This window comes from Desmodus rotundus, chromosome 7 (genome assembly GCF_022682495.2).
Source record: "Desmodus rotundus isolate HL8 chromosome 7, HLdesRot8A.1, whole genome shotgun sequence".
NCBI lineage: Eukaryota > Metazoa > Chordata > Mammalia > Chiroptera > Phyllostomidae > Desmodus > Desmodus rotundus.
The window spans coordinates 103,404,328-103,425,638 of NC_071393.1; the positions used below are offsets into that span (position 1 = coordinate 103,404,328).

Consider the following 21,311-nt stretch of genomic DNA (forward strand, 5'->3'; position numbering starts at 1 on the left):
GTATGTCCAGTAGGTTTCACATGGTATGTCCATTCTAAGCAGTTGGGACTGGATCCCTGGAGCACTGAAAGCAGGAGGGTTCTGGGCTCGAGTCTAAAGTAAGAAAGGGTGCGGAGATCAATTAGTAATGTCTGCCAATGGTCTGAGGACAGATTAGTTGGCATGTGTGCCTTGCCCTTGCAAACCCCTAATCCAAGAGAGTCAAAGCTCATTCCTGACCCCTTTTTCCTCTGTTCAGTCTGACTCTGAAGTCAAGAGCTTTAAAGGATGCTTTAATTATCATTCTGGTATACCTTGCCACCTTACATTTCCACCAAGTGTTCCCTATTGTGTTCAGCACTATCAATGAATTTCTCCTGTTTTTTCCTATGCTATCAAGTTTTGCTAGATCAAGACATGAAACCATTGAGTTAGTTCACTGAAAATCCATGCTACCAAACCCACCTGGTTCTTATGGTTGCTCTGTACTTACTATTTTTTAGAGTTATTTTTAAAAGATTTTATTTATTAATTTATTTATAGAGAAAGGGAAAGGAAAGGAGGAAGACAGGGAAAGGAACATTGATGTGTGAGAGAAACATTGATCAGTTCCTCTTGCATGCCCAATCCACTGAGTCACACCAGTCGGGGCTGTACTTATTTTACTAATCTGTTCTTGGAGATTCACTAACAAGTTCCCTGAGTTTGTTGTTTAAAAACTTTTTCATATTTTTTGGTTGGTCTTCTCTTCCCCTTGAACTCAAAAGATGAGCTAGCCTCCTGATTTACTGAGAAGTTCAGTGCCAACTGCAATCTCCTTCAACTTCCTATTCCTTCCCTAAATCTTTTCTATTTTCCTTCATCCATCACTTCTTCTGCCCTTCTGTCCCAGAGAAGAGGCATCTCTCTTATGTCTAAGTTGAACCCAACTCCTCCAGAACTTTTCTCTATAACTTGTAACTTCTGTTCCTTGTAACCCTAAATTCCCTTGTCACAGGTTCTTTAGTTTCAAGAAAGTGAAAAACAAGATACAGATATTAGTAAAACAAATACAGATGTTTCCAATACCCAGAAATGACCATTACTCATATTGTGATAAATTGGATTATCTTTTTTCTTTTTTTGTTTAGTTTTTATTTCATAATCAAAAACTTAATTTTGGAATCCAGCTAGACTTGGATGGGGTAAAGGAAATATGGAACCCAATGAACTATGGCAGGAGCATGAAGGTTATAGAACATTCCAAGCTGATGAGGGTCAAGCTACAGAAGGAATGGTCTGATGGTTAAGATAAAACACAAGTCAAGTTTATTGGAGTTGTCCACAGTCAGTAATTGTGATCTTCTTGCTGGTCTTGCCGTTCCTCGACCCCTAGCACTTCATGGCTGCCACAACATCTATGTTGTATTTCACCTGGCTGAGGACCACATGCTTGCCATCCAGCCACCCGGTCTCAGCAGTGCAGATGACAAACTAGGAACTATTGTGTTGGGTCCAGCATTTGCCATGGACAAGATGCCAGGACCTGTGTGCTTCAGGATGAAATTCTCATCACCAAATTTCTCCCTGTAGATGAACTTGCCACCTATGCCACTGTGGCGTGTGAAGTCACCAGCCTGGCACATAAATCCTGGAATAATTCTGTGAAAGCAGGAATCTTTATAACCGAATCCTTTCTCCCAAGTGCTCAGAACACGAAAGTTTTCTGCTGTCTTTAGAACTTTGTCTGCAAACGGCTCGAAGGAGATGCGGCCCAAGGGCCTGCTGGTGGCAGCAATGTCAGAGACCATGGTGGGGTTGACCATGGCTGAGCACAGGAAGCATCAGGGCAGCAACGGCTTATCTTTTTGGTTTATCTTTTTTCTAATGAAAAATAAAAATTACAGATAAAGTTGAAATTCCCTTTGACCCACATCATCAGTCCTATTGCCTTTTTTTCTTTCCTAGAAGCAAATTTTATGATTTTTGCATGTGTTCTGTAAGGTCATTCAAGAATACTTTTACTCTATATACATAGGTAACATGTAAGATTGCTTAGTGGATAATTTTAGAGGTAACATGTTTCATATGTCATAGCCCATGTTTTTCCTTCCACGTGTTTTGCCCTCTATCCCTGTAGTATACCCAGATCTAGTAGTAAGCTCCCTGAGGGCAGGGTTGCTCATTGGCTTGCTCATTGCTGAATCCCAGAACCTAGCACAGCGTTTGGCATAGAGTAGGCACTCATATATTTTTCTTAAATAAAAAGTCGACTGTTATGTAAAATTAACTATATGAAGATCCCACATGTCACATTTATTTGTTCACTCTCCTACTGGTCAACAGTTTTGGTTGTTTCTAATTTCCATGTTTCTTAGTACAAAGTTGTGGAACATCCTTTCACAAGTCTCCATGTGTCTGTGTTTAAGATTTTACCAGGAATGCTTACCTAGAATTGAAATGATTAGGTTGTAGGAAATAAACTTAAAATTTCATCTATATAGATATAGCCAAATTGCTCTGCTAGGTCTCCTAGTTTTAAAACATGTTTAAGAATTTCATTCCACATTTTTTCCCCCTGAGTGATCTAGACCTTGAAGTAATAGTAATCTATGGCCCCAGGAACCATTTATTTTTGATGCTTGAAAGAGCTAACCTTTGATTTAAAAAATATATATTTTATTTATTTATTTTTAGAGAGAGGAGAAGAGAAGGAGAGAGGGAGAGGAACATCAGTGTGTGGTTGCCTCTTGCACGCCCTCTATCTGGGGACCTGGGCCACAACCTAGGCTTGTGCCCTGACTGGGAATCAAACTGGCAACTTTTGGTTCACAGGCTGACCCTCAATCCACTGAATCATTGCAGCCAGGGCTAACCTTTGACTTTTAAGTTATAATAGTCAAGTAGCCTTCCCCTTTAAGATAATTGTGACATGAGAAAACTAGGTTTAATGTAAAATTAGAGAAAACCAAAATCTGACTCCTAAAATACTATTTTTAAGGAACTTATGGCAAACCATCTTATTCTATAATTATTTGTATGTGTATCTTCATATTGGGTTGGCCAAAAAGCCATACGATTTTTTTCTATAAAATAAAATACACATCTTTCACTTTCACCTATAACTTTATTAATTTGGATATTTTGAGTATGTTGGCTATCTCCCATGTGGTATTAACATTGATTGTTCTTAATTTAACATCTCGATTTGATCACTATCAACTTCAACTTCTACCCGACCATGGAACATCATCCAGCAAGAAATCTCCAGCATGAAATTTCACAAACCACTTTGACACGTTATTAGATCAGTTTAGATTCAATTGTTAACAAATATGTATTTATTGCCACTTTATTGTTCATAGTTTGGATGTTCTTTTTCTTAAATAAATCCCTTTAACATTTCATATAATGATGAGTTGGTGATGTTGAACTCCTTTAGTTTTTTCTTGTCCGGGAGGCTCCTTATCTGCCCTTCACTTCTAAATGATAGCTTTGAAAAGTAGAGCAATCTTGGCTATAGGTCCCTGCTTTTCATAACTTTGAATATTTCTTGCCAATCCCTTCTAGCCTGAAAAGCTTCTTTTGAGAAATCAGCTGACAGCCTTATGGAAACACCCCTGTAGATAATTAACTGCTTTTCTCTTGCTACTTTTAAGAGTCTCTATCTGTAACCTTTGACATTTTAATTATGCTGTGTCATGGAGTGGGCCTCTTTGCATCCATCTTGTTTGGGACTCTGTGCTTCCTGGACTTGCATGTCTATTTCTTTCACCAAATTAGGGAAATTTTCTTTCATTATTTTTCCAAATAGATTCCAATTTCTTGCTCTTTCTCTTCTCCTTCTGGCACCCCTATGATGCAACTGTTTGAATGCTTGAAGTTGTCCCAGGGTTGCTGGGAAAATTTCCTCATTTTTTTTGATTCTCCTTTCTTCTTGTTCTGATTGGTTAGTTTTTGCTTCATTATGTTCCAAATCATTGATTTGATTATTGGATTCATCTATTCTACTGTTATTTCTCTGTAAATTGTTCTTTATATTAGCATATCCTTTGTTTCTAACTGGATCTTTTTTATGCTGTTGAAGTCCTCACTAAATTCCTTGAGCATCCTTATAACCAGTGTTTTGAACTCTGCATCTGGTAGATTGCTTATCTCCATTTTGTTTAGGTCTTTTTTCTGGAGTTTTGATCTGTTCTTTTGTTAGGGTTATGTTTCCTTGTTTCCTCATTTTGGTAGCCTCCCTGTGTTTGTTTCTATGTATAGGTAGAACTGCTATGACTCACGGTCTTGGTAGCATGGCCTAATGCTAATGGCACAGCCTCCCCTATCACTCAAGCTGGATACTTGAGGGGTACCTTTCATGTTGGCTGAGTATACCTCCTCTTGTAGTTGAGACTTGATTGTTGTTGGCAGGTCAATGGGAAGGATTTATCTAGGCCAGTCAGCTCCAAGGACTGACTGTGACCCATGACCACTAACCTCAACCCTCTGTGGAGGATCAGCTGTGCAGAGGCAGGGTAGTGGTGTTCTGATATGTTCTGCAGGTATCCACTGGGTGCAGTGGTTCTGGGGTTTCCTGGGTGGTGCAGGCCAAGGTCAGCCCCCACCTGTGTTTTGCCTGGGGCCACTCTGCCTGAGCCATAAAACAATCTGAGATGGCTGCTACTTGTGCAGGGCTTGGAGGATCCCAGGAGAAGCCAAGTTGCAAATCTAGGCTGGCTGTTGCTAGTGCTGGGCCTGGGGCCACTAAGCAAGAGGTATGGGGGCTGGGGGATCACTGAGGCCAGCTGTTGCTTGTTTGATAGAATTTAGGAAGTTGTGAAGCATTTGACAAGACAAGCCATTCATATGAAAAAGTCACTGTCAACAGCTTGGGTGTGCCCATATGTTGGCACAGAGTCTCAGAGGATCTCCAGGGCTGGACAAAGAATGTTAGCCAGGTTGATTGAGTTTCAGATATAGCACCTGCCTGCCAGCTCTGTGGCTCTGTGGGGGGAATTTTCAGTAAAGGGACAATGTCCTCTGCCTGCTTTTCTGTCTGGCAGAAAGCCGTCCCCAGCTCTCGTCTTAATGCTAGACACTTCAGTTCCTCCCTGTATGCCACTGGTGCCTTTTAAGCTGCTACCTCAGTGCTGGAATTCAGAGGGAGTGAATCTAAGTAAGTTCATTTAAGAGGAACTTACTGGGTTCTTTAAGAGGAACTGCTTGGGACTCCAGAAGTTTCTTCCACCAACTCAATTCCCACTGGTTTTTGCAGCCAGAAATTATGGGGGCTTATCTTCTTGGCACTGGAACCCTGGGCTGGGGGGCCTGGTGTGAGGCTGTGATTCCTCACACATGAGATATCTTTCCCAAATTTTTATCCACTACACATGGAGAGGGACCAGTGCATCCCATGTCTCTCCCCCTCCTATCAGTCTGGATGAATGTAGGTTTGTTTTTTTTTTTTAAACTCTGTAGCTGTCAGACCCACTGAACTCTATTTCTGATGGTTCTGAGAGATGGTTGTTCTACAGTTTAGTGAAATTTTGATGTGGTTGTGCGAGGAGGTGAGGCGTGTGAGCCTATGCCACCACCTTGACTGGATTCCCATACTGCTATTTCTAATTCAAATTTAGGACTATACGTTTTGATATTCAAATTCTTCTGTCTTACTTCTATATCTCCTTTTTCTCTCATTAAGAATTCTGATAATTGAGGCTTCCGGCCAAGATGGAGGCATAGGTAGACACACTGTGTCTCCTTGCACAACTAAAAGAAGGACAACGACAATTTAAAAACAATAAACAACAGAACTGACAGAAAATAGAACTGTATGGAAGTCTGACAACCAAGGAGATAAAGAAGAAACATTCATCCAGACCAGTAGGAGGGGCGGACACAGGCAGCCAGGGTGGCGAGGATTTGTGGCAAGGCTGCAGCTGGCGGACCCAGCAAGGTGGCGGATTGTGGAAAGGGGCAGGCCAGGTGGCAGCTGGCAGATCCCACAAGGTGGTGGCTGGCACACCCTGCAGCCCCACACTCACTCACTCACTCACTCACAGATAAACAGAGAGAAACGGTGGGGGAGTGAAGCAGACCCCACACCCCAGAGCTCCAGCTCCGGGAAATAAAGCCTCAAACCTCCGATTGAAAACACCTGTGGGGGTTGAGGCAGCAGCAGGAGAGGCTCCCAGCCTCACAGGAGAGTTCATTGGAGAGACCCATAGGGGCCTCGAGTGTGCACAGGCCCACCCACTTGGGAATCAGCACCAGAAGGGCCCAATTTGATTGTGGGTAGTGGAGGGAGTGACTGAAATCCGGCAGAGAGTGGAGCAAATGCCATTGCTCCCTCTCGGCCCCTCCCCCAAGCACAGCATCACAGCACAGTGACTAGAGTTACCCTGCCCTGATGAACACCTAAGGCTCCGCCCCTTTACGTAACAGGCACACCAAGGGGAAAAAAATGGCCCAAATGAAAGAACAGATCAAAGCTCCAGAAAGAAATAAAACTAAGCAGCGAACAGATAGCCAACCTATTATATGCACAGTTCAAAACACTGGTAATCAGGATGCTCATAGAATTGGTTGAATTTGGTCAAAAATTAGATGGAAAAATGAAGGCTATGTTAAGAGAAACAAAGGAAAGTGTACAGGGAACCAATAGTGATGGGAAGGAAACTGGGACTCAAATCAACGGTGTGGACCAGAAGGAAGAAAGAAACATCCAACCAGAAAAGAATGAAGAAACAAGAATTCGGAAAAATGAGGAGAGGCTTAGGAACCTCCAGGACATCTTGAAACGTTCCAATATCTGAATTATAGGGGTACCAGAAGGACAAGAGGAAGAACAAAAAACTGAAAACCCATTTGAACAAATAATGAAGGAGAACTTCCCTAATCTGGCAAAGGAAATAGACTTCCAGAAAGACCAGGAAGCTCAGAGTCCCAAAGAAGCTGGACCCAAGGAGGAACACACCAAGGCATATCATAATTACATTACCCAAGATGAAACAGGAGGAGAGAATCTTAGAAGCAGCAAGAAATAAGGACACAGTTACCTACAAAGGAGTTCCCATAAGACTGTCAGCTGATTTCTCCAAAGAGACCTTACAAGCAAGAAGGGGCTGGCAAGAAGCATTCCAAGTCATGGAAGGCAAAGACCTACATCCAAAATTACTCTATCCAGCAAAGCTATCATTTAGAATGGAAGGGCAGATAAAGTGCTTCTCAGATAAGGTCAATTTAAAGGAGTTCATCATCACCAAGACCTTATTATATGAAATGTTAAAGGGATTTATCTAAGAAAAAGAAGATAAAAAATATGAACAGTAAAAATGACAGCAAACTCACAGTTATTAACAACCACACCTAAAACAATAACAAAAGCAAACTAAGCAAACAACTAGAACAGGAACAGAACCACAGAAATGGAGATCACATGGAGGGTTATCAACAGGGGAGTGGGAGGGGGAGGGGGAAAAGGTACAGAGAATAAGTAGCATAGATGATACGTGGAAAATAGACAGGGGGAGGTTAAGAATAGTGTAGGAAATGTAGAAGCCAAAGAACTTATAAGTATGACCCATGGACATGAACTACAGGGGGGGAATGTGGGAGGGAAGGGGTGGGCAGGATGGAGTGGAGTGAAGGGGGGGAAATGGGACAACTGTAATAGCATAATCAATAAATATATTTAAAAAATGAAAAAAATCTGATTATCAAGAACACCACAGATAATAGAATTAGAATATCAAAATTTTTCTCATTTTCTTTTTCCACATTATACAGGATATGAGTACTAAAGCTAACAATCATAACATGATTATTGTAAAGAGTTTTAAATTCTTTCTGTTGTTCTTTTTGTTCTACTACATACTGGATATGCATTTAAATTTATTTATTTTATGTTATCTTTTATTTTAATGGTTGCTTTTAAATTTTAAATTTTGCGTGTTTCCCAAGCCATATCATAAAACATATATGAGGATATTCAAGGAACACTAGTTGTTATTTCTCTTACCTCTCTCCTATTCCTTCCCTCCTCTAGTATATAACCATTTACATAATTTTTTGGTTTACCTTTTCATTGTTTGCTTTATTACTATTAGCAAATTATACACAAGCACATGATACCTTATAATGCTATGCTCCGTGAGTACTTACATTGACTCCATTACTCTGGGTCCTAAGGCAAAATTGTGCTTTTCGTTAATTGTACATACCCATAATCTCTGTGAAATGTAGCCCTTGCTAAGATTTTGGACCTCAGTAGGATATTAGTGACATCTCTTAGGAAGTTACAAAATACACACATACACTCTCTGCGAATCCATTTCTTTGAACTTTAACATAGCAACGTTAGTTTAGGTGTAGTCCAAGGGCTGTGGTCTAGAACAGCACTGTCCAGTAAGGTAGCTGTTAGCTACACGTGGCTATTCAAATGTAACTTGTACTGAAATGAAAAAAGATATTTAGTTCTTCAGTCATATTAATCAAATTTCAAGTACTCACTGGTCACATTTGTCTAGCGACCACTGTATTGGAGAGCACATATTATGAAACAGCACTTGGTCTAGAAAGCCATAAATATCTGTCCAAAAGGCAACACAAGTAATTGATTTTCATGATGCTCTGTGGTCTATGATTAGCAACCGTATTTTTTTTAAGCAACCATATTCTTAAGACATTCTCGAGCATGACATAAAATGAATTTTGTGATTTGCCCACAGATTCCTGATCACACCTCATTTTCTATGCTATGCTCATACTTACATGCAGCAAAATAAACCACCTGTGGTTTCTTAATCAGGCCGACTCGAATCCTACCTCCATGTCTTGGCATGTGATATCCTCCCTACTTAGAAAAGCAACCCTCTTCGTTTCTGTTCGTCCTTCCTCATTCTTCAAGTTCCATCTCAAAAGCTACCTGCTCTAGGAAGCCTTCCCGAACTCCATCATAAAGCCTTAATTCCCTTCTTATACTCCCATTGTGTACTTCACATGCTTGCAATATAGGGGTCACTTTATTGAAATTTAAATATTTAAATAAAGATCTGTCTCCTCGTGAGACACGAGATTCTTGAGGACAGGAGCTGTGAGGCCCATGGCAGACAGACACCCGGCGTGCTGTTGGTGCGCAGGCACTCAGCGCGGGTTTGCTGATTGTTGACTGAACTGCAGTACGGACCTTCCATTAACCTAAATTGCCATGAACCATAGTCGCGGTGCAGAATCACACACCCGCCAGAGAAACCTTGACAGAAATGAAATGATAGTTACATGCAAATTTTCCACCTCCAGAAAATAGTATATTTGTTATCATAAGAATAGCCCTCAAAACTAGATATAAAAGCAACATTAAGTATCATTAATCTTCTATCTTTTGTAAGCAAATTCCCAAAATTAGAATTATGTCTCTCAAGGTTAGATTTTTTTCCCTTTTATTATTAGCAATTGTGTCTCCAGAAAAGGTTGATCAAAACTTTCATGCTATGTATCTTATCAGCTTTTGTATTAATCCCCTCAGCTATGCTCCTAACAAGCGTATTTTGATAACTACACATAGCTATTTTAAAAACCCTAACTCAAAACTTTTTTATGGTATCAGGTTTCCTAAAGAAATATATGCAATGCATTTCCTCTATGTATCTGAGAACTGCACTTGGCTTAGACTGATGCCAAAGCATAATGTTTTTCTTTCATGAGTGAGAGTTACTGCACTTCATGTCATTGTCTCTTGTCTGTGAGTCGTCCTCCTTGATAATGCTAATGATCAGTGGATAAAGTTACTTGGAAAAGAGATTTCATGCTACTCTGAGGAATGTCAGAGTTGAAAAATCAGCCAGAAGTAAAGACAATAATACCGTAAGCCTAAAAATCTGGTCATTCTATCACACCGTTAGGGTCTGTGCCTTCCAGACTCTGAAATGGGGGTGAGAAAACTAAGCTGCTTTCTTAGCTCTGGAGGGTGGTGCGGGGATTAGGGAGATAAGAGTTAGACCGCACAGCTCCCCAGCAAAGAGATGGGGTCTCTCTCCTTTAATGGCTAGCGCAGAACGTTTTGGCGAAACCAGCGTAGTTCCTACAGGACTGCTGAGACTTTGTCCTCTGATGCAGTTTGGAGGCCATAGAAAACAGGGAGAAGCTCTCCTCAAGACAGACCTGTCACTGCCACCAGTTTCACACTTGTTTCCAGGACATTGTGAGTAAAAAAAATAACTGCTTTCCTCTGTCTAAATTAATCACTCTACTGGACCCATTTGGAGAGAGAGTATGAGTGAAAAACATGAGAGAAAAGAGAGAGGAGAATGAGAAGAAAAGGGTAAAGAGAATTCCAAAGATGGAAGGAAGCATGAAAGGGTAGTCATGACTGGTGTGGCTCAGCGGGGTGGGGGTCATTCCACAAACCGAAAGGTCACCACCAGTTCACTTCCTGGTCAGGGCACACGCCTGGATTGTGGGCCAGGACCCCAGATGGAGGAGCGACAGGCAACTGATCGATGTTTCTCTCTCACATCACTGTTTCTCTCCCGCTCTTCCTCTCTCTAAAATAAATAAGTGAAGAAAATCTTTAAAACAAAAAGAATGAAAGGGATAGAGGGAGAGGAAGTGGAGAGAAAGGGCAGAAAAAGAAAATGTGTGTGTGTGTATACAAGTGAGAGAGAGAGAGATGGGGATTAGAGAAACAGAGGAAGAGAAAAGCGAGAAAGACAATAAGAGATATGGAGATAGGCCGTGGATTCTCTCTAGCAGCTTTTTCTTAATTAAAACACTTGGAGACAAACAAAAGCCTTCCCCATAAAGTTCTCTCAATTTATTTTTCCTTGAAAATGAGGTCAAATGTCAACATTTCTCCTAAGAAATACAATACACGAGATAGAGTACATATTGTTACTTGTTTTCTACTTATTCATAATGACTTCAAAAATTGAGAAGAATAATTTTATTTGAAAGTTATTAGACCATAACACTTTTCCCTGAGCAGAACAAATTCAAGGCAAAGCTCATTTAATTTTCAGAATGTGATGCCATTTTCTAAAGAGAGGGAAGAAGTCCACATCTTTTCTTTCTCCTCTTACTGATAGGAATGAGCGATCCTAGTCTGAGGAGCTTCACAGACCAAGGCTGCCTAGGAACTTATGAAGTCAACATTTGTCAGACGCTTTGCCAGCCACCATACCCCTTTTCCTTCCCACCAGTTCCAGTGTCCTTCTGAGATCCATGTGATTTTGTGGAAGCTGACCTTACTGCCTCCCCGTATGGGTAGGATGTGTCAAGCCAACCAGCATATTCCATCCTCTTGACTGTAACCATTATATACAGCCAGGGTCAGCATGTGAACTGAGCAGGCCACCCAGGGAGTATAGGGGGCTTGAAACAAAGTTATTCTCTCTGACACACACACAAAAGCATGTGGTGCCAGAAGCCATATTGGGACTGGGAAGGATGCTCCCCTCAGGATGAAGCTGACAAGGGGAAGTGGAGAGAACCCAGGTGTTCTGGACATCCTTGAGGCATTGGACCAAGCCTCATCTAAAACATCCCTATCCCTATGTAAAAACTGGATTTTACAGTTGTGTGTACCGATAGTTTCTTTACTGTATTATTCACTTTCGACCTGTGTACTTAAATGTTTTACCTTTTAGTAAAGGGATTATGCTTCCAGAGAGAGCCATTAGGATACTTTCCGTTCTAAGTTATGATAACTGTTCTTTTTGACAAGATCATGGGACAAGCAGAAGCAGAAGAACTTTATGTTGAGAAGTTACTTTCAAATATTGCAGAAAACAGAACATTTTCAAATGTTGATCAAGGGATTTCAATCTGGGATTCTTCCAAGAATATCTTTTTTGCCACAGGATGTTAAAGCATTTTCATGATTAAAATTCTGTCTATTGTAACTTGCTTCTTATTTACTCATTATCTATTACACGTAAATTCACTAACTAAAGAATAATCTTACATGTGAAGAGTAGAGAGAGTCATATGAATCAGGGTAAATTTTTTTTAATATTCAGAAGTCCAGTGAAAGAGTGAGGTTTGTCTATTCTACAGATATTCCTGGAGCCCTTAGTTTGTTCCGGGATGCCCTCTGGGCCCCACAGGTACAACCGAGGAGGTAAGACATAGATCTTACCTGCAAGAAGTTCATAGCCCAGATGGCAGAGATTAGGCATGGGCCAACCTTAGACTTATACGAATAGCTAATAATAGCTATTATCATTGGCTATTCTTATAAGTAAAAAGAAAAAGTAAAGCAAATGCCATAATAAAGTTATTCTGTGGAATAAAGTTTGCATGAAGGACAAGGGCCGTATAATTGAGGGACAAGGACAAGTGGCATAGAGTTGTCTTTTGAGCTGGGCTATGAAGAATACCTCCTCCTGTAAATCCCTGCCCCCTGTTGCACCTTCTGATAGCACACCGTCTCTCCTTTCTCAGCAGTTCCCCACAAGCAGTACTTACATATTGATTGGCATGCTTATTTATTTAATGGCCTGCCTTACCAGGCTGTAGGTTTCATGAGGTGGGCCCTGTATTTGTTTCCCCCTGTACTCCCGGCCCATAGCCTGGTGCCTGGCACATAGTATGCAGTCAGTGAGACCTGCTGAATAAACACATGAACAATTAGACAGATGTACAGCGATAGATGCCATTACTGAGTGCCCATAGGTAACACACTGTGGTAGGCACATAGATGGTCAAATTTAATACATTAAACAATACTGCTAGGTAAATTTCACTATCTCAGCTTTTTAAAAGAGATTTTATTTATTTATTTTTAGAGAGAGGGGAAGGGAGGGAGAAAGAGAGGGAGAGAAACATTAATGTGTGAGGGATATATCGATTGGTTGCCTGTTGCCAGCCCTCAACTGAGGACCTGGCCACTCAGGCATGTGTCCTGACTGGGAATCGAACCAGTGACCTTTTGGTTTGCAGAGCAGCACTCAGTCCACTGAGCCACACCAGCCAGGGCTATTGTCTCAGCTTTATAGAGGAAGAAATTGAGGACTAAAACAAGATAAATAACTTGTCCTGTATCATACAATTCTCTGGCTAAAGCCATACCCAGGTGGATATAACCCTCCAATTCGTGTTGTGAATCCCGGGACAATAAGTGCCTCCCATCTATTAAGTATGTACTATGTGCCAGTCTTTTGACACACTTTACCTCATTTTATTTTTCACATTTCTGGCAACAACCTTTTGGTTGTTATTGGATATTATTGGACATCATTAGTCTCCTTGAATAGATGAGAAAATAGATTCAGAGACTCTTTTTCATTCACTCAGCAAATATTTAGTATCTTTCTACCAATCGCCAGGCACTGTGCTCCTCTTAGAGATAAAATGGTGAGACAAATAGACATCGTGCGCACCTCTGTGGAGCTATGGTCCAGTAGGGGAGGCAGAAAGTGACCAAATAATGGGCAATGGCAAGCTGTGAGAAGTACTATGAGGACGAGTCAGAATGTGTCATATGGGGGCCCCATGGCTTCCAGTCAGGCCCACTTGACTCCAAAGCCCTCAATGTTTTATATAACTCTTAAAAAAAAAATCTGGTGGATGAGACTTATACAGGCAGAGAGGAAGGACAGGCAAGGCCCTCAGGTGCAACCCTCTAACGGACCAGAGAGGTAGGGAGGTGTGTGTAGAGAGTAATGTGGGTAGCTGAAACTGGAGAAATTGTGGAGTGTGGAATGTCCTCACTTCAGAAGGCAATGGGGTTTTGAATGCTTCTATCAAAAATGCATTTCATAAAGAGTAATTTAAAAAGTAGAAACTGCTATGATTTATAGATAGACAAAGAAAGATGTATTGACTAATTTAATGTGGCACCTGTAGTAGGTAAGTTTGAATTTATTTTGTGTCTATTTTTACTCAGTGTACTAGGATATAGGTTTAGCTGAAAACACAGGGACTTAAGATAGAAGCTTATTTCTCTATCACGTGGACATTGGGCTGAAATGGCAGCTCTGTTCCAGGAAGCCATTAAGGGCTCTTTTTATTTTGATTTGAGGAAGAGGAAGACCTGCCCTTTAAGGACCTAACCAGAGGTCACCCATTTGGCTCACCTCACTTTGGCCGGAGCTGAGTCTTAATGCTGCAGTGAGCAGTTAAAAGGAGGCTAGTAAGTGTCACCCATATTTTGGCTGACTGCGTGCGCGAGGGCAGAAGTCTATGACTATGGACGAGGGGCTGTTATGGTAGCGGGTGGCCAGGAGTCGCTGCCCCACTCAGTGTGTTTCTCTTCTGAGAAGGAGCGAATTCTGAGAACTCATTTACTCGTATTAGAAAAAAGAAACCCTTGAATTTCAAATAATGTTAAAATATTGTTACTACTGGTCAAATTTTAAAAAATTTGTTTCACATACTATAGGAGGCTAAACCAAATTTAAGAACTTTTAACTATCAATAAGCAAAAAAAGCAGAATACATTCTAATCCTGTAGATAGCTATCAAAAAACCCTGTATTTTAAAATAAGTTACATGAAAAATGATAGTTATCCATGATACACCTTTTTTGTCCCTAAGTCTACAAAAGATAGAGTTTGACACTCTGACATAAATATTGCTATTGTTTTGTTAATATTTTATATTAATATTGAATGTATCTTTATATTTCCTTTAATTTCCCATTAAAATGACAACCCACTCCCAAGTCAAAGATTTATAATTTTTTTTCTTTTACTAAACTTAAAGAACCAGACACCAAAACAAATGCCTCCAAGTGCGTGTGGGGTGTTTCCACCAGGGCGGGTTCCACGGTGTGTGTTGTCCCGGCCGTGAGCTGGGACAGAAAGGAGGCTGGGGGGATGAGGACTGAACTGAGTCTGTGTGTCGTGGTTGACCATGGCACGCAGCACCCACTCCGTGGATTAAAGTGCACTTGCTGTCCTGGGCAGCTCCTGTAGTTCATTTTCCTGCACCTATTTATGTGATAGCTCATTAATCGCCGCTGAGCACAGAAAATGTTTCCTTTAAGAAGGTTAAACAAAGAGTTTATTGACATAGTGAATTGGTTGAAGAAAACATTATTAAATAAAAGACACTTATTTAAACACCAAATTAATTATTAAAAGGCAAATTAGAGGTCATATCTCCTCGTAACTAAATAATGTTAGCCAGTAATGAGATATTCATTTTAGATATATGCACACTCTCTCAGGTCTGGGCTGCTGACTGAGCTGTGCCTCAGTTTTTCAAGTTTATCAAGTCCATAATTACATCAGTGTTTTACATTTCAATATTTAAAATTATATTCCACCCATAATGACATGTTGTTCATTATATGATTTTTCTTTTTTAAATTAAAGCTTCCCTCTCATCCCAGCAGAGGAGAAGACGTGCTCTGAGAGAGGACTCCCGCAGGGGAAACGCATTCGCCTCAGGTCCTGGCTCCAGTTAGGAACTTCTCCCACAGGCTGGGGCAGGAGTGGCCTTGGCATTGCCCTGGTTGGTCTGGCTGGGCCAAGGTAACGTTCGCACGTGCTAGCTGGGGCCGTGTGCACGGACCGCTTTCAGAACCCCTCAGTGCAAGCTTCAGAGGCTGAGGAGAAGAGCACAGCCGTTTTTGCTGGGGTACTGGTAGTTCCATCACCGAAGTTGTCTGTATTTTAGCTTCTTATTTTTCCCTTCCAGATGGAGGGTGTCCCAGCTGCCTGCCACATCCAGCCACACACACCTTCCTCACGCAGCCACGGGGGCCATGTCCCGTACACGTCTCCACTGCTGGGCTCTCATTAGCTGGCCTCCCGGCCGCAATGACTGTGGCATGTTGACAGGCAGCATAGACTCACCCTCCAGGCTCTTCCACTGCAAAACCGAAGCTGGTGCCAGCGGCTTTGTTGCACGCAGCGCGGAAGTTTCATCTGTAGCCAAACAGGGAGTCAGGGAATTTAAGGTTCATCAACTCTGACGTTAGGCCACGCCCATTGGGTAGGACCATCAGACAGGCCGGCTAATTCCACTTTTTATCAAAACTTTTTATTGTGCATATATGGAGGAGGTGGAGAAAAAGACTCGCGATAGATAATTTGATTTGATGCCTGTTTTCTGAGTGCCAGTTCCTGTCTGATTCTCAACCCTATTCAAGTGAATATTCTTAAGTATCCCTGCTTTTATTACTGACTTGAGTCAGCATGTCTCAATCAACGAGTACTGCTTACCTTAACTCATCACTGCTCCTGGTTGGGGTAACCTATGATTTTTGAAGGCATGGAACTAGAGTCAGGCTTTAAAGTCCTGAGATAACTCTAGGAAATATCATCCAGTAATCTAAGCCTCAGTGTTTCCAACACATATTAACTGGATTTATGGTCACGTTTAAATCACATTCTCCCACCACATTCTTCTTCTCTTTTTTTCTCAGTAGAGATGAGAGACGCCGCTCATCACAAATTGCACATTGGAAAAGATCTGTCTGTATGATGTAGGTGGGCAATATAATTTAAGATTCTACAGGTTTACTCCCGATGCATTATTTTAAGCAACTGTAAAAGGAAAAATTGGTTCAAGCAATTCTGATACCACTCATTAACTGAGAAATCAAAGGTATAAAATAGGACTTTTCTGATTATTTCAGGTCCTATCTCCCACTTCCCCACTTCCCTCACCCCCCCATCAGACATTTAGACAGGAAGAAAGGCACTTTGTGTTTAAGGTTAATCAAGTTTCAGTACTTTTTTTTTTGCAAACTAGAATCACACTAATCTTTTTTTCCTGCTCTAATGTGTGTGGCTGTTGAAATCCTCAGCTGTGATAAATTAAGCTACTTATTAATCTAATTATCGTACATTCATCCTAGAAACTTTCATGTGACTTGAAAAGGCTATTCAACCTTTTCCCTCCCCTCCTAGAAAGGGCTCAACCTTGCACCAATTAAGATCATTCTGAAGTAAGGCTTTAAAAAAGCTTTCTCTAATCACCCAATGAAACAGGGACCAGTGGAAACCAAACTCAGAGCTCTGGGAAAAAGTTCAGCATTCCTCTCTGTCTGCCAACTTTTATGGTTTCATTGCACAAGGGAGGAAGACTTCATTTTCCTATTTAGTTGTTCTTTCACTGACCTCCAAATAAAGTCCATGTAATTACTGAGCGAATAAAGTTGCAGCATGTGTTTTAAAAATCAATTGCTATTCTTGGACTATAGAATCGTAACAATACACAGATTTGCAGGAAAATGCCCAGCACCAACCATATGAACTAAACCCTGTACTGTATCTGTACAATGGAGTAGTTTTGACCCCTAGAGCACATATTTACTATGCAGATTTTTAAAAGGGCTTCTTTTATGACTTATCTATTGATATTAAAATGTCCCAATCCTAATATAGGTTCAATTTAGGATTAAAAATATGTTGCTAATGTATCATATCTTAAACATCCATTCATTGCCAAATGCCTTACTTATTTTTTTTAAACCATGGCATAAATGGAGCTATTTTACATTCAAATTAAACTAGCTATTAATTTGAATGCAAAGTAGCTCAAAGTCGCTCATAGTACAGGGTGCAATTTCAATGACAGGTTTACCCCAAGACAGAATGCAGGAGCAAGTCAACGTGGGTGAGTCCAGACGGATTGGCCCGACTCTTGGAGCCTGGCAAACTTGCTCACTGCGAATAGTTTTTGAAGTGAAGGTTAAAAGAGTGGAATTATAAAGTATAATTACATTTTAGTGAAACTCTAGAAATCAGAAAAAAATCAGCAGGAAACTTTTAGTGAAACATGATGTGTTGTCATTATCATTAAAAGATAAAAGTTTCATACTGTTTTTATCTGTTTATTTGGAAGAAATCCAGCCTTTACAGTTATGCAGGAAACAAAAAACGGGAATGCAGGAGTAATTATTAAAACTGTGTGATTTGTTATCTCAGCTACTGTCTTTCCAAATGGTAATGCGATATCAGCAGCTGCAGACGGGCGCTGATTTCCTCTATTAGTAAACAAGTGCTTTGGAGACCTGTGTGAGGCACTTTAAGCTCGCTACTCCCCGAAGTGCTGTCAGGCTTAGCCACTAATCCATGGTATTTCAGAGCACTGGAAATTCATCTTTATAAAACCTGAACAAAAAAGGGAAAAAAGCCTGGAGGGCATGAGCTCCCTCTGGTGAGACAAATGACATGTTCATTTATTAATGAAACAATAACCCTGGAAAGAGGATCAAAGCACATTCCATCCTCACTTTACAATCCCCAATTTTCTCAGGCCAAACCATTTAATTGAGCCATGACAATGGAATACTTAATTGTTGCCTTAAAGTTTTGAAGAAGCAACTTCAGCATCAATGTGCAGTTCAGGATTATTATCTGAATATAATGTAGCCGGATTGAAGCTGGAGGAATGTGATTCATTCCACATTGGGGGCCTTGCGCCAGCAGTAAAGGGGTTTCCTTGAACTTCAACACTCACCACAAATGCTTCTTGCCCAGTCACTGCCCTCCCCAGTCCCTGGAACATTCCTGATGGGTTGCTTTCTCAGGATGAAATATCCATCCTCATTTGTGGGTGGTTGGGTAAGACGAGGGCTCTTTTAGCATGTCCCCTGCATCTGGGACAGGAATGAGGAACAGGAGTTCCCACTCCCAGAACCCAGAAATGTACGGAGTCTGGGAGTGCCCAGCGAGGAACCCAGGAATGTCCTGATAGGCCCAGGCACGTGCAGTACGGAGGGCGGACTTGCCTGCCCGCCCTGAGGTTTCCTCGCCAACTGTGTTTGAGAGTGATCTTCGTGATTCCGTTTCTCCAACACTAGCAGACACGTACTCTGTGCTTACATTCCACAAAGTAACACTGAATGTTTTTCTTTGTACTCATACAACAAATTTTCTAGGGTTTCCTTGACTATTCTATTTTTCAAATTAAACCAAACTTTCAGGAGAATCTTAAGGCTCAGAAGTGCAGAGTTCAGGAAATGCTTGTCGATTTATTGGGGAAAGGGGGCCCTGAGGATTTTATAAATTATCTCTAGGACTCACCTGTCTTGGATTTAAGACATCCCAGGCCACTTTGACTCTGTCTGGTTTTCTATCACACAGCACAATTTGGAGTTTATAGAAAGACTTTCTTTTACTTTGTATCTGCTCATATTTATTCCTTGGAAGATCCATGAAGCCAATGAAAAACCAATAGTCAGAACTGAAGGTTGCAAGCAATAAAACCATTCATGTTTCTATGTTCTTGGTTGTCATTCATTTTATTAAGCCTTATGTGAGGTGGAGAGTGTATTTTGAGATGATTTTTGTTATCATACCTAGGATCTTTCTCTCCGATCTGCTTTTGAATAGGAGCCTTATAAAGTCTTTCTTTTTGCTGTAAGTTATTAGACTTAAAAGTATTATTAGACTTAGGAGTATTTTTATATTACGTTTTAGGAAAATACTTTGGAAAATTTTTATAAAGAAATTTTTATAATAAGCCCGTCAATTTGAAAATGTTCCATTTAGTTTGAGCTCTCCATAATGTTTTCTGCAGTGTAATTGTTCGAGTCACACACAGGGGAGAGACAGTGATTCAAAGCATGTTGGGAAGCTTCTACACAAGCCCTTCGGGAGAACACGGAACCCGCTAAGTCAACAATCAGAGCAGGGACTGGCCTGAGAGCCAGAAGGTAGTGTCAAATGGAATGTCTGTATCTGCAGGAAACGATTATGTTCCCGGCCCCCTCCTCCTTTTGGTTATCTTTTATCCCTGAATATTGAACATTTATTTTTAAAAAATACACCTAGAAAGACTTCACAAGAGTGGCATATGCATATTACAACTGCCCTGGCACTGAAGGCCACACCACAAATTTTACACAAGCCAAACCTGAGACAGAATGAGGACAACTACTTTTGCTGAAAACGGGTACTTCTACACTCTATGAGCACATTCAATTAATATTTATACTATTTATTCACTCACTCATTTCTTCATTCATTTTTTAGCTTGTCAGTCATTCAGTACGTACTGGTTAAAGTCCTACTGCACATATATCATCAACAAGACTATGAATAGATCTGGGGTTGGGTGTGTTCTGTGAGATACGTGGAAGTTGAGACTGTGTGTAGGGAAGGGAAGCAAGGAGCGGGCTGGGGACGAACAATATGGAGACATAAACATAGTTTTCCCTCAACACTGTTTTGAAAAGGTTCAAACACCCTTTGGTATATGTGTCTGTTAAATGTATAATGGAAGTATTCATCCAACAGTATATATCAAGCAATTGCCACAACCTATGTACAATGTAGAGCACTTACACAGAAAGGACACTGTCCCTAGATCCCAAAATCTTCCATTCTGTAGTCTGGCCAGGGGCCCATAGTGTGTATACAGTCTGTCCAGAAGGAATCCAGCCATTAATATGAAAACCAGAGACACTTATTGAAGAAGATACAAGATACAAGAAACATTGTACAAAGGACAGTGACACCTCAGTCCACTTCAAAGTAGGCACCTTGGGACCTCACACACTCCTCGTAATCACCATCAGCTGCCCCATCGTATTTTCCTGAATCTCATCGGTAGTCTGAAACCTCTTTCCTTTCACAGGTGATTCTAGTTTTGGGAAAAGCCAGAAGTTACAGGGCACCAAATCTGGGCTGTGTGGGGGCTCAGTCACCTGGGCGATTTGATGTGTGGCTAAAAGAGTGAAGGAGACGTGATGCATGAGTGAGGGTGCTGTTGTGATGAAGCTGCCAATCAATCACCAGTTGCCTGTAACTGCAACCTTCTGAATCATCAAAATACTTTTCACAGAGGAATGTTCAAGCTTAATGCAAATTTGACGCAGATTCATTGATCTACTTACTCAGTCATTTTGAATGCAATGGCCACATAGTACACACACTCACTCAATGGGCGTCTACGACCCCCACTGACTAGTACAGTGAAGTCATCATTGTTTACACATCCACATTCGAGTCCACTCGCCTTGGCTGCTGGGTTATATCAATGTTGTGCAAACCATTCTTATTATATTACCAATGGTTGGACTTTTTCTGGACAGACCTCATATATATATAAGACAATGAACTTGAGGTAGATGACAAAGCTCCCCTTTGAAAGATACCAATAACAACTTCAAGGTGAATTGTAAATTTTGAATAATTACAATTTTCATGATGTGGCTTGAGAGTTGGGCCTTGGTCTTCCTAGTTCCCTCTTACTAAGAAAATTGTACTTTGGGAAGGAAGAATGACAAGAGGCTTACAAACAGATGAATGCATTCACCTTTGGCCCTTCGCATTTCTTTTTTATGAACTTTGTTCCCTGAAGAGAGAAACAAGCTCATTACTAAGAGTTAGTATAATGTTTGATCATTTTTCCTCTGTCATTGCAGATACATAAACTGATAACTTTTACTACAACAGTGAATAACCCCA

General features: G+C 40.9%; 1 pseudogene; it reads right to left on the minus strand.

The window, feature by feature from the left end:
* Positions 1 to 1,287: 1,287 nt before the first annotated feature.
* Positions 1,288 to 11,514, minus strand: LOC112311767 (peptidyl-prolyl cis-trans isomerase A pseudogene; annotated as a pseudogene).
* Positions 11,515 to 21,311: the final 9,797 nt, after the last annotated feature.